The sequence below is a fragment of the Monodelphis domestica genome, chromosome 1, assembly GCF_027887165.1.
Source record: "Monodelphis domestica isolate mMonDom1 chromosome 1, mMonDom1.pri, whole genome shotgun sequence".
In the NCBI taxonomy this organism is placed as follows: Eukaryota; Metazoa; Chordata; class Mammalia; order Didelphimorphia; family Didelphidae; genus Monodelphis; species Monodelphis domestica.
Genome location: NC_077227.1, coordinates 255,625,357 through 255,640,345, shown reverse-complemented (window position 1 = coordinate 255,640,345; position 14,989 = coordinate 255,625,357). Strand labels below are relative to the sequence as shown.

At 36.7% G+C, this 14,989-nt stretch overlaps 1 long non-coding RNA gene across 1 annotated transcript; it reads right to left on the bottom strand.

Annotated features, from left to right (window-relative positions):
* Positions 1-9,130: 9,130 nt before the first annotated feature.
* Positions 9,131-13,856, bottom strand: LOC130458998 (uncharacterized). Its single transcript, XR_008918304.1, has 3 exons — positions 13,745-13,856; positions 11,143-11,297; positions 9,131-9,376 (listed from the first exon to the last, which is right to left on the bottom strand). It is a non-coding gene; the product is annotated as an uncharacterized LOC130458998 (long non-coding RNA).
* Between the last annotated feature and the right edge of the window lie 1,133 nt (positions 13,857-14,989).

The following is a 14,989-nucleotide window of genomic DNA, read 5'->3' as shown; positions in this document are numbered from 1 at the left end:
GTGAAATAAAACAGGAACTCAGAAAAAAGGGGGGGGGGGGCTTGGTATAGTGCCTTTTCTAGGCCATTATATTATATTATATTACATTTGATTTTTTGAGAAATGTTACTGTAATTCTATTTTAACCGAGGCCTTCAGCCCTTGAATCAAGAGCAATGCCGGAGAAAGTATTTGTGAGTGATATTTGGGGGGCAGATGGATCTTTTGACTAAATAAAGTGGTCTCTGAATCATCTATATGGTCCAGAGGACCAGCCCTTCCTTCGTGAGAGCTTCACGACTCCAGTTACAAATCTCCAAGCTTCTCCGCTGGCATGTCTGTATGTTCAGAATGAGCGGGACTCCTCAGAGGGTTCAGAAACCTCCCCCCAGTGGCTGCAAGATAGGAACAGTCTCTATCCACCTGGGGGTTAGCCTTCCTTGCTGAGTGTCCGGTTCACACCAGCCTTCCCCTCATCATTCACAGCTCTGGAGCGAGTTCTGGGCTGCCCACATAGGATACTGATTTCATTTTTGTGGGTCTGGCAGTCGAGTGCAACGCACGCCCCTTCCTAACCACTCACCCCCTCACCCCCAGAGCCAAGACCTGGAATAGCCTCTTGCTTCACTTTCTATTTTTATTGGGAGTGCAGGCCCAGGTATATGGGGATGAGGTCATGGAGACGGGGATGGGGGGTGCTGGGAAGGGTTTGTGGCTTCCTAGACTATAGGCAGTTCTTTAGAGAGTCCAATAATGAAGGCTCTACCCAGACACCCCGAGAGGGAAGGGAGGAGGGAGCAGGAGAGGGTGTGGCTGGTGACAGTTATGCTCAGCCAAGTCTCTCTGCTGTAATGTCTGATTCTTTCCCAGTTTGGAAGCATTGCCCATGATATCATCCAGTCAAGCAGTTGAAACCCAAACTTACATTGGATTCTGGAGGCAAGGAAACACTTTATGTTAAGTATTAGGGCTGAGGGTTGGAGGTGCAGGAGGCTGACGACAATCTAAGTCTTCTCCCCTCCCCTCTTTTCCAATTATAGCCAGCTTGAGCTCTCCCTTGGTCCCCAACCTCAGCCCAGGGGAAGCACCTTCCCGGTGACCAGCGGGGTTTAATCACAGGAGTTACCCACTCAAAGAAGTAATGAGGGCAATTTGAAAGAAGGAGAGCCCTGTGCTTTTTCTCTGTGTTAAGTGGTTGATGGGAGAGCTCCTTGGGTAGCATATTGAGCTAACCAAGGTAGCAGGGAAGTGAGCCTTTGTTCCCGACTTTGTATTTCACTAATTGGGAAGGAACTGATGGACTTGGACTGCTGCTGGGGAACAATTAGAAAAACAGAAAGACATTTCTTGACAAGCTTTGACCTCTTTTGGAAGAGCAGTATAGACTTAATCTGTATCTCTGTGTCTCCAACTGAGAACTGGCATGAAATGAGAGAGAGAGAGAGAGAGAGAGAGAGAGAGAGAGAGAGAGAGAGAGAGAGAGAGAGAGAGAGAGAGAGAGAGAGAGAGAGAGAGAGAGAGAGAGAGAGAGAGAGAGAGAGAGAGAGAGAGAGAGAAATAAGAGGGGGGGGGGGAGGTGGTAGTTCAAGGAAGCCTGTCCATTCTTGTAGTTTCCCCTCTTGTGAACTGTGAGTGTGACTTGGGGCAAAAGTACATTTTACTGGTAACCCAAGAGAATTTGGACTCTAAGTTCCAGAATCCAGTGATATAAAGAAAGAAGGAGAAATTCTTGGACAACACCAAATTCTAGGGGAGAAGAGGATCTTACATATTTCTTTGAGCTGGAAAAGTAACAAGGATTAAAGGAAGACAGAAGAGCAAAAGACTTAGACTTTGTTTTCCTCTAATATTGTGAGTTATTTGGGCAGTGCAGGTCCAATGGGAAGGGGATTTCTTCTCTAGCAACCCCACATTCATTTTTTTCTTGGTAGGGAAGGGGTAATCCAAATCCCTAGGGCAAGACTATGAATCTAGATGCTTCTATGGGTTCCAGAGGTGAAAGTGGTATTCTACACAATTTCATTGAATTGTCTCTTTAGCAATCACAAGTTTCTCAAGGGGAATCCATGCCACAGGGAAGTGTTATACAGGCTGGTATTGGACCCAGGAGAAAAATGGAGGAAAATTGTACTCATTATTTATTGTTTTTTATAAGTACTTTGTGATTTCCCCCCTGTATTTTAATGAGAGAAATAAAGGTTATCCCATACCTTATATATACATTGTTACCTTGAATGCTTATTAGGGAATAAGGGAACTTTTTATCCATAACTGTGGAAACCTAGATAAGAGTTATAATCTAGTTACATTCTGTGTGGGTTAAAAATAAGCCAAAAAGATATCATTTTAGGGGATCCACTCCTCCCTGGCTCTGCACCCTTCCCTCCTTGCCCCAGTTTAACTCCATTCATATAAATCCAGAGCTTGAGGCACATGAGTACATATTATAGCTGAACTGCTCTCACCAAATAGGCCATGACTTATCAAAGCTTGACTATTTCCCATCTAAAAATGGGACATCATCTATGGAGAGAACCTCCTGATCTCTAAAGTAAAAGTAGTAAGAAAAAAAAAAACCCTACATTTCTTCGGTAACAAAAAAAAATATCCTGAGCATTCAGCCCCCAAATAATTGAAAATATTTGAAAGTAAAAAAAATTATGATTGGCATGTTATAATCACCTTGTTTGATGAATGAAGGAAAAGAGTACTAGCATTGGTCAGGAATGTTTCTTAGAGGTCAGATTTTTATGAAAAAGTCGAATATTAGAAACATGCGTAAGATGAGAAACAATAAAGAAGATAGAGAGAAGTACAGGGAAGAGATAAGTGGTGGCAGAAATAGCAATTAACTTCTAGAAGGAGAGATGCCAAAGATATTCTGATAGTGGAGAATAACAGAGAGGAAATAGTGGAGAATAATAGAGAGAGGGAACACTACTGAAAACTCTACTTTGTGTTCATGCAAGTATTTATATTTGTATATGAATGTGTGTGTGTGTGTGGCCTTGAGATTCCTTTCTCCTCCTCCCCTTTGACCAGAAGAGGTCCTTATGAACTTTAAAGGGTTTGAAGCTGGAATTCTTTTCTTTAAAAAAAGTTTTATTTATTTATTTTAAGCATTTTTGTAAAAAAAAATTGAGTTCCAAATTCCCTCCCTCCCTCCCACATCCATACTCCACCCACAGAGAGGACAAACAATATGCTATCAATTATACATATGAAATAATGCAAAACACATTTCCATATTAGCCATGTTTCAAAAAAAGGCAAGAAAAATAAAGTGAAAAAAGTGCACTTCAATTTGCATATATTGAGTATATATATATATATATATCTGGAGGTATATAGCATTTTTCATCATGTCTTTTTTCATTGTCTTGGATCATTGTATTGTTCAGAGTACCTATAAGTTGTTCATCATTGATGTTAGTGTATGATGTTCTCTTGATTCTACTCACTTCTCTTTGCATCAGTTCATATAAGTCTTCCCAGGTTTTTCTGAAACACCCCCCTCCTTGTTATTTCTTATATAGCACAATAGTGTTCTATCACAATCATATGCCCCAACTTGTTCAGCTATTCCCTAAGGGCATCTCCTCAGTTTCTAATTCTTTGTCACCATAAAAAAGAGTTGCTATAAATTTTTTGGTACAAATATGTCTTTTTCCTCTTTTTTTGATTCTTCAGGATATAGATAAAGCAATGGTATTGGTGAGTGAGTATGAGTATGCTCATTTTTATAACCCTTTGGGCATAGTTCCAAATTGTTCTCCAGAATGCTTGGTTCAGTTTGCAACGTCACCAACAGCTTACTAGTGTCCCAATTTTTCCATACTGCCTCTAGTATTTGTCATTTGTCATTTGTCATCCCTTTTCTGTCATACTAACCAATCACATAGATGTGAGGTGTACCTCAGAGTTGTCTTTTTTTCCACTTTCTATTCCTTTCTTTTCTTCCAATTACATGTAGAAAATAATTCTTAATAATTGTTTTCTGACTTTTCACCATAAAATTCTCTCCCTTCTTCTCTGTCCTCCGTATAGCAAACAATCTGATATAGGTTGTTCCAATTTTGTAATGCAAAACAAATTTCCATATTCCTCATTTTGTGAAAGAAGACAAATATTGCACATGTAAGAAAAAACTCATGAAGGAAATAAGGCAAGAAAAGGTATGGTTTAATCTGCATATGTACTTTGACAGTCTCTTTTTATAACTGGATAACATTTTCTGCTATGATTCCTATGGGGTTGTCTTGGATCCTTGCATTGCTGATAATAGTTTAGTCCTTCACAGTAGAGCATCATACGATTACAATGTTCTCCTGGTTCTGCTTATTTCACTTTGAGTCAGTTCATTCAGGTCTTTCCAAGTTTTTCTGAAATCATCCCATTCATCATTTCTTAAGGCTTGTAGTACTCGATTACAACCATATTCCATAACTTATTCAGCCATTCCCCAGTTGATGGACATCCTTCAGTTTCCAGTTTCTTGACACTACAAAGAGAGCTCCCATAAATATTTTTGTACATGTAGGTCCTTTCCTCTTACCTCTGAAATCTTTGGGATATGGACCTAGTAGTGGTATTTATCCATTTTACTTTTTGTAATATCATCATTGTCTTTTTTGGTGACCAGTTCTTCACTTATCCTTAGGTCTGACAGGTAAACTAGTCTACTTTCCTCTGATTTGCTTATGATATCATCTTTTGTTTCAGGATCATGTATCCATTTTGATTTTATATTGGTATATGATGTGAGATATTGGCCTATGCCTAATTTCTGCCATACTGTTTTCCAGTTTTCCCATCATTTTTTGTCAAATAGTTCTTCTCCCAAAAGCTTGTAGCTTTGGGTTTATTGAATATTAGGCTACTTTGGTAATCTACTACTGTGTTTATTACGCAGTATATTCCACTGGTCCACTAGTCTTTTTCTTAGCCAGTATACCAGTTTGAATGATTATTACTCCATAGTACTTTTAGATCTGATACAGTGAGGCCTTCATCCATCTCTTGATATCCTTGACTTTTTGTTTTTCCAGATGAATTCTGTTATTATTTTTTATAGTTCTATAAAATAATTTTTGAGAAGTTTGATTGGTATGACACTGAATAGGTAAATTAATTTAGGTAAAATTTCTATTTTTGTTATATTGGCTTGGCCTATCCATGAGCAATGAATGCTTTCCCAGTTGTGTAGGTCTGACTTTATTTGTGTTTTGTAATTATGTTTATATAGGTCCTATGTTTGTTTTGGTGAAGACACTCCCAGTTATTTTGAATGGAATATCTCTATCTCTAGCTGATGGATTTTGTTGGTGGCATATAGAAATGCTAATGATTTATGTGGGTTTATTTTATATCATACAACTTTGCTAAAGTTGTAAATTGTTTCAATTGGTTTTTTTTATCATGACTTTCAGGAAGTCCAGTAATGCTTAAATTATCTTTCCTGGATCTATTTTCCACATCAGTTGTTTTGTCAATGATATATTTCATATTTTCTTCAATTTTTTTCTTCTTTTGATTTTGTTCTATTGTTTTTTGATGGATCATGGAGTCATTAGCTTCTATTTGTCCAATTCTAAATTTTAAAGAATGAATTTCTTCCATGACTGTTTAATTCTCTTTTCCATTTGGTCCATTCTACTTTTCATGTAACTCTTTTTTCTTCAATGAAATTTTTTTTGCCTTTTTTTTCAGTGGTCAATTCCATTTTTTGAGAAACTATTTTCTTTGGGGGATTTTTTGCCTCTCTTTTCAGTTGACCAAGTTTGCTTTTTAAGCTGTTATTTTCTTTTTGCATTACTTTCATTTCTTTCCCCCACTTTCCCCCCACTTTCTCATTTGATTTTGAATTCCTTTTTGAGTTTTTCCAGTGCCTGATTGGAAAAATTCTCATTTTTCTTTGAAATTTTGAATGTGGTTGAGTGGATATTGCTATCCCCTTTGACTATGCCTTGCTCATTGTCTCCATAGAATTTTTCTATAGTTGGGAGTTTCTATTGCTGTTTGCACGTTTTCCTAGTGTGTTTTTTTTTGCCTGAGGACTGGGAGTTCTGAAAGCTGTGGTTTTGTCTCCTCTGCTGATGGCTTACAAGACTTAGCTCTCTGAATGATTTTGCACTGGGGCTAGGACTTCACCCATAGTGCAAACTTGAAAGGGCCAAGCATTATGGACTTCCAGACTTCACTGCAAGCTAGTGCCAGGGCTTGGGACCTCAGTGGATGGGTGTGCCATGTAGGGTGCTCTGTTGTTGGTGTAGGCAGGGTCCTGGGATCTCAAAGTTGGCCTATGCCCAGGCTTGGAACCTGGTGCAGTAGGTGAGGGGTGGTTGGCCAGCACTCTTCTGTGAAGTTTTACTTCTGGTGCCCCCTTATCCTGCAAATTGACTCTTTCTGCCTACCTCTCATATTGTTTTCTGCAGGAGAGCCCCTTCACTCTCCATCTTACTGTTGGTTTTTGAATCCTGTCATTTCGAAGTCCTTTTAAAAAATTACTTTGGAAGGATTCTCAGAACAGTTTTAGATTTCCCTGCTACAAAGCTGCCATCTTGACTCCACTCCTCAATTAGTTTTTTAGTTGATTCTCTGGAATTCTTTAAATATGGATGTAACATAATGTAATTTGTTAAAGAGCGATAACTTTGTTTCCTCATTGTCTATGCTAATTCTCTCAATTTCTTTTTTTTTTCTCTTATTGCTATAGCTAGGATTTCCAGTACAATATTGAATAGTAGTGGTGATATCCTTGCTTCACTCCTGATCTTATTGGGAAAGTCTCAAGGTTATCTCCATTACAGATAGTGCTTGCTAATGATATAAGATAGATGTCATTTGTCATTTCAAAGAAAGCTCCACTTAATCCAATGTTCTCTAATGTTTTTATAAGGAATGAGTGTTATATTTTGTTAAAGACTTTTTCTTCATCTACTGAGCTAATCATATGGTTTCTGCTATTTTTTGTTATTGATACTGATGTTTGACATTAATATTTTTATTGACGTATTATTGATATATCACTTGTGTTGATAGTTTTCCTAATATTGAACAATCCCTGCATTCCTAGTATATAAAACCCACCTAGTAAAAGTGTATGATCCTTGTGATATGTTGCTATAACCTCCTTGTTAGTGCTTTATTTAAGATTTTTTCACCAATTTTCATTAGGGATATTGGTCTATAGTTTTCTTTCTCTAGTTTTATTCTGTCTGGCTTAGATATAAGCACCATATTTGAGTTATGAAAGGGATTTGACAGAATTTATTTTTCACCTATTTTTACAAATAGTTTATATGGTATTGGAGTTAATTTTTCTTTGAATGTTTGATGGAATTCACTTGTGAATCCATCTGGTGCTGGGGATTTTGGTTTAGGGAACTAACTGATTCTTTGTTCAATTTCTTTTTCTGAGATGGAATTGTTTAAATATTCTCTTTCTTCTCCTGTAAATTTGAACAATTTACATTTTAAAAAATATTTCTTTATTTCTCTTAGACTGTCAAATTTATTTGTATATAGTTGGACAAAATAATTCCTAATAACTGCTTTATTTCTTCTTCATTGGTTGTGAATTCACCATTTAAATTTTTGATACTAGTGATTTGGTTTTATTCTTTCTTTTTAAAAATTCAAACCAATGAACAGTTTATCTGTCTTATTGTTTGTTTGTTTTCATAAAACCAGCTCCTTCTCTTGTTCATTAGTTCAATGTATTTTTTACTTCTAATTTTATTTAATCTTGCCTTCGATTTTCAGGATTTCTAATTTGGCATGTAATTGGGGATTTTTAGTTTGTTCTTTTTCTAGTTTTTTAAATTGTATCCCCAATTTATTGATCTGAACTTTCTTTATTTTATTGATATGAACATTTAAAGATATAAAATTTCCCCTAAGTATTGCTTTGGCTGCATCCCACAAATTTTGATATGTCATATCCTCATTGTCATTCTTTTTAATGAAATTATTGATTGTTTCTATAATTTGTTCTTTGACCCACTCATTCTTTAGGATAAGATTACTTAGCTTTCAATTAATCAGAGTTGTTTTAATTTGCACTACTCCAATCAATAGTAATTTGGAGCATTTTTTCACATCACTATAGATAGATTTAATTTCTTCTTCTGAAAATTGCCTGTTCATATCCTTTGGCCATTTATCAATTGAAGATTGACTCTTATTTTAATACATTTAATTCAATTTCCCATATATTTGAGAACTAAGGCCTTTATCAGAGAAAATTACTGTAAAACCCCCTCTCCCAGTTTCCTATTTTTATTCTAATTTTGGCTGCCTTGGTTTTATTTGTGCCCAAACCTTTTAATTTCATACAATCAAAATTATCTGTTTTATTTCCCATGGCCCTCTCTATCTCTCATTTGATAATAAACTCTTCTCTTATCTATGGGGCTCCTTAAAATTTTCAATGCTACCCTAATTTGCTTATGATATCACCTTTAAAGCTAAATAATTTATCTATTTTCATTTTATCTTGATATGAGATATGAAATATCAGTTTCTACCAAGCTGTTTTCATGCTTTCCCAGAAGTTTTTGTCAAATTGTGAGTTCTTGCCTCCAAATCTTGTATCTTTGGGCTTATCAAATACAAAATTACTCTGGTCACTTATTACTGCATGTTGTATACATAGTCTATTCCATTGATCCACCATTCTACTTCTTACCCTTACCAGATTGTTTTGATGATTACCATGAAGCAGGAATTATTAATCACTTTTTGTCATGGGCCCCTTTGGTAATCTGGTGAAGTCTATGGACTTTTCTGAAGAATAATTTTTTAAATGCCTGAAGTATATAGGTTTATACACTTGATCTTAGCCAAAATCCCGAGAAGTGATAGTATATAGGATTATAAAAGAAAGTAGTCATGTCAGAGTATAGTTACCAAAATGTTAAAGTAGCAAGTTTACAGACCCCAGAATCTCTGTTCTAACACTGTTGACTCAAACTCTATCAGTGTTTTCTACCCCATTCACACCACATTCAGATTATCATATGAGAATCAATTTAGTCAACCAAACTTAAGCAGCTTTCAGAAAGAGTTACTTACTAAAGTGGCCCATTATGAAGTTGACACAAATACAACCCTAGAAATCTGCAACACGCTCTTAAGTACATACAGAATCTAGTGTTGGGTAGGCTTAAGTTTAATCAGCACAAGTGGCAAAGGGACAACTCATAGTTTCTGGTGGCTGGAAGTCATTTTTCCCCTATTCATGGAATTTGTAAGCACGATGAATCTTCATCCATCTTGGTTGAGTTCGTCATTCAGATAGTGCTGGTAACTGGATTTGAGGAAGATATTTGAGATAATAATGGACAAATGGGAATTCCAAAATCCTCTGGACTCTTCAAAACTGGATAGTCATATTCTAGGCAAAAAATGGAGGGGAGAAAGGAAGAAAGGAGATTTAGTTAAGGCTCTCTTCCCTTCCCTCTACACCTTACCAGTGTTTTTTCTTTAGGAATGTGCTAGGAAACCACATACTCTAATTTCTAAAATTCAAAACTTTTTTTCATAAATAAAACTTTCATAAATGTCCCTGAAGATGTAAAGAAATCTCTTAGACAATTGGAACAGGCCTTTTCTCTGGAGTCATTTTACTTCATTAAATGGCTTTCAATACTCTTCACACTTAGTTCAAGATCTTTTAATTTATTAATTAATTGAGATGTGTTCTTGTCTAATTAAGATATCAGGTTTATATTAGTAGAGGGCAAAAAAGAGCAGCAGTACAAAACACTTCTGCTAATCTTAAAAGAGAAATTGTTCATCTGTACTTGAAAAGGAAAAGTGAAGAAAATATTGATGGATCAGTATGATTTTGGTTTATTTCTTTCATATAATATGAAGCTCAGAAAGGGCAGCTGCTGGAATACTTTGCAGATTCTGAGTCATCTAAAGTCATGGGAGCAATGCCATGTGATGCACCTGTCTAAACTGGATCCATTTGGTATGAGTGGTTCTCAGCATGCCTCTATCTGCTCACTGAGAAACCAAAAGATTTTTATGAGCAAATGAAGTCAAATGAGTCATGTGAGTCTTGGAAGAGTTAGGTTCAACTTTTCAAACTATGACACAGCATTAGGAGACTAGATACAGCAATGAAAAATAGTGGAGCATGATGCCATAGAAGAAGAATTCTGTCTTTCCCCAGATAGCTCATTTCTAAGTGCAGAAGAGTTTTACAGTGCTGATGAAATCAGACTATTTTGGCCATACTTACCAATTTCTACCCTAACAGGTGCCAGGGAATCAAGTCCCTTAGGGCTTTAAGCAAACAAAAAAAGTCAAAATTGGCTTCTCTTGCCTGTACTGATGCTGCAGCACCCATAAAATAAAACACTTAGTGACTTAAAAAATATTGTAGTTTAAGAACTTTCAGACATCTCATATATAGATGCTAACTAGTGGATAATTATGCAAAGAAACTTATTTTTGACTTGCTTAATTGATAATTAATTTATGAGATTATAAAATGTGACAGGCCAGGAGAGGTGGGGTAGTCAAGGGGACCAGAACAAGATACAATTTAAAAAAATCCTTATCCTCTATTTTAGAATCAATACTGTTATTGATTCCAAACTAGAAGAGTTAGACAATGAGGATTAAATGGCTTGCCTAGAGTCATACAGTTAGGAAGTTTCTGAGGCCAAATTTGAATGCAGGACCTCCTATCTCTAGACATGACCTCTCAATCCACTGAGCCACTGACTTGCCCACAATATACAATTTTAATAACATACTAGCTCTGTCATCTTTTTTGTGCCCTTGTGAAACTTCATTTTTGAATCCTGGCTTTACCTAAAGATACAATGCTTTTCAGTTGCTAGAAAACTGCTCACAAAAGACAACCAGTAGCCCCTGGGTGTTGGGAGAGGGTTCCTGCCAACAAGTTGGTCAGTCAATAAGTGTTGATTAAATAGTTCCTGGTTGCAATCCTTGTACTAAGTTCTGAGGATTATAAGAGTTTAAATTTAGGTTTTATGATAAATATGAGAATTCTAAAGTAATATTGTGGTCACTGATTTAAAATATTATCTTAAGTCAAAATGACTTTTAGCAGCTTTATTTACAGAGGTGGGAAAAGTGAAAGTGGAAAAATGTAGATAAAGAGACAGATTCTAATAGGCTTACCAGTCCTTCTCCTGAGAAGCCAAGTTCTGCCCCAGTCTGGTAATCCTCAGCCAGAAGTCCCAGTGGTGTCTTCAGCCAGGGTTCTACCAACACAGCCTCTTCCAAAAAGCCAAGGCAAGAATCTCCGTCACTCACCCAGCAAGCTGACACAGGATCTAGGGAAAAGGTCTCCTTCAAGCCAGGAAAAGAATCTCTGGAACCAATCTCTCCAAATGTCAGAAAAGGAATCAATCTCTTCAGAAGCCAGGAAAGGAATGAATGCTAGACCAAGTTGATCTCTTTTTTATACCCCTTTTTACCACGTCACTTGCTGTCACTTGCTGTCACTCCTCCTTCTTCACAGAACCAAGGGCAGTCTTTCAATTTGCCTAGCACTGCCCAAGGCAGGGGTAGGGGTGGGGAGCAGTGGCCTTTGGAGTTGTCATTTACTCTAGTAAGTGACTTGTGAACTCTCATACTTAATGGTAAATAGGGGTACTTTAAGTTCTTGATTTGATTAGCTAATAGTTAATCCTATCTTTACAATCTTCCCTGTGATTCTTTGGGAGACTAGTCTCCCCAGTGAATCATTTAACATAACCAGTTTATACCTCTAAAGATCTTCTAGCTAAAGGTACATACGATATTGCACTTTCTAAGAGGAAATTACAATAGTTGGAGATAAGAGAAAAATAAGAGAGAGAGAGAAAGAACAAAACCAATGATTGGTAGATGCATTGACAAAAAGCTAATTGGGGTCAGTCCCCTTTGGCATGAGTTTACATTCAGAATAAATGTGTTCAACCCCTTTCAGTTCAGTACATCCCAAAGTTCATTCTGGATCTTCTGATGCAGTGTAGGTTTCTTTTAGATTTCTTCATGGCACCTTCTCCAAACAGTTCATTTTCTTGAATCAAGAGTTAATGATCTTCTTTTCCTGAAGTATTTCCCCCTCCCAAATTTTTTGTCTAGATTTTACAAAAATTATACAATATATAAAAAGAAAGACAAAAATAGGGTTCTTAATGAGTTTACATTCTAATGCCCACACAACTATGTATATCAAGACATAACTATGCCTATGGTGTAAACAGAAGATAATCTCAAAGGGAAGGCATTAGCAGTGGAAGTTGTAAAAGATGGTTGTGGGAAAGTCCTCAAGCAGAAAGTAGGATTTGGGTTGAGTCTTGAAGAAAATCAGAGAAAATCAAGAAGCAAAGGTGAGAAGAGAGAATGTTTCAGGTTATTGGGGGATTGCTAATGCAAGGGTATAGAATCTAGAAATGGAATGCCATCTGAGAGAAATAGTAAGATAAACTGTGTTACTAAATGTCATCTATATCTATAATGATATATGGAGGAGAACATAGATCTGTGGAGGGGAATAAAGTCTAAGAAAACTGGAAAGATAGGAAGCAGGGTGGAGGGGGCTAACCTAGAGGCCAGTAGGAACTTATGCAAACAAGCAATAAATCTGCTAAGACTATGAGCAGGAATGGTCCAGAGGTATCTGAAGCCTTTCTGTTCCAGGATGATCCAAGGGAACCTAAAGATCACAGCATTCTGACCTGTTATCATCAAAGGAGGAGTCCGACATTTACCAGTCCCCTGACACATCATGTTAGATGGAAAACAGGAGGAAGAGCCCAGGAAATTGACCTGATCATTTCAGGTTAGAGTGTATGATGGAGCAGCACCTAACCATGGCCCAAAGTCTCAAATCCATAACTGAGGCTGGAAATATGAAGAAGAAGAAGACACCAAAAACAATGAAGCAAACACAAGTTAAGTGACTTGCCCAGGGTCATAATTGTCTTAGGGATTCTAAGTCCCTGGCACTATCTACTTTGCCACTAAGTTGCTTATCTAATTAGTTGTCAACCTTGCAGTTTCTACCTCTACAACATCTTTTGCATCTCACCCTTTCTCCTATAGCATCAGTATTTAAGTACTCAATTACTTCTAGCCTAGATTATTGCCATAGCCTCTTGATTGTTCTCACCACTTGTCTTACCACTATAGACTCTCTATACTAGGTAAAGTAAATTTCCTTAATTGCTGATCTTACTATTTAATTCTCCTATGTATCCATTCTAGTACCTTTAGTAACTATTAGGGAGTAAGCATCTATATGTACCAAGTGCTTTTTACAGATATTATCTCATTTTATCCTTACAAAAACTCTGTGAGGTAGGCACTATTATTATCCTGATTTCACAATTGAGGAGACTGAGGTAAACATAGGTTAAGTGACTTGCTCAGGGGTCATATAAATAATAAATGTTTGAGGCTTATTAGGGAGAAAAGGGGTTATTTTTAAAGGGTTGGATTTGATTATTTAAGAGTGGTCGCCAGGAATTTAATTAATTCCAAAGAGATTCATTTTATATTTTATTTACAAAATATAGAGAAAAATGAAGAAGGAAATCAAAGAGAGGATAGGGTAAGATATCTAGCCTAAGCACTAAGTAATTTATTCTCAGTCCGCCCAGGCATGGAGAGTTAGTTTCAGCCAGCCTCGGCAAAGCTGAGGACCTGGGGAAGTCTCCCAAGAGGATAGGTCTTTCCTGAGGTCAATCTCTTCAGAAAAAAACCAGCAGTTAAGAGTTAGCTTTTCACTCACTTCGTGCCAGTCCAGTCAGCAGATTCTTTAATCAGCCTCCATTCCAAGTCGAACTGCCAGTAGATCTCCAAGTAGAACTCTCTCTCACAGGAGGTTCTACTCCAAGTGACAGTTCCAAGTTGAACTGCACTCAGGGAGTTGTCACTCCCTTTTAAAGGCACTTTCTTTTGTGTCACTTACCCTAATTTTTATGTCTACCAATCACAATTGATGCTTTTGCTTTTAGGACTGCCCAGGGGCAGTCAGTTGATTTTGATTTGTCACATACTATTTCGAGTGGGTCACAGACCTCTTACTTTATGTGTGAAATGGGGTGTTTACACTTTTGGTGATTAAATCTAAAAAATAGGCAGGGGTTACAATTTAATCTTCACAATCCGGGGACAGTTAATTAATTTCATTGTTATAATCAGGGGAGAATTAAATTTAATCTTCACAGTCTGGATTTGAAATCCCATCTTTCTTACTCTATCCACTGAGCCACCAGCTGCCTCTATAAAAGGAAAAAGTATAAACTCCTCTTTTTAGCTTTTAAACCCATTCATAACCTGACTTTATCATATCTTTCCCAGCCAAAGGGCTGGAAAAAAAAGTTATTTTCCCCCCTCCTTGATTCAGCCAAATTGGCCACACATAATTCCCAATTCCTGAAATATAATCCCTCCTTACCTTTCTCTCAATAGTATTCCTCTCTTCCTTTAAGATGAAGTTTAGGTATTGCTTTCTGTATGAAGTCTTTCTTAATTCTTTTCCAACTGCTAGTGCTCTCCCTCCCAAATGACCTTGTATATATTTGGATTTATTAATGTTTATTTATGCTTATATATTTTATCTTTATACTTGTTTTCACCTCTGCTACAATGTAAGCTCATTGAGAGTAAAGACTGTTTCAATCTTTGTACTTATATGATAATAATAGCATTTATTGTGTATCCTTAGTACCTAGCACAATATCTCATGCATAGTAGGTACTTAATAAATATTTGTTGATTTATTTTCTGACTAGATATTTAATTCATACAATCATGCTATTTAGGAATTTAGAAAAAAACAATCTCTTCTATACAATAGATTGTGTGTGATTCAAGAACATGTTATTTCCATGAATGTTTCCCCCAGACTTACCTGGGCACATATAGGAACTTGTCATGTGCTTCCTCTGCTAATTGGCATTTTTTGTTCCTGAAGGAAGCAGGGAAAGAATGGAGAAATTTACCTTCCTTCCTTTGCTGTATTCTGACCTAG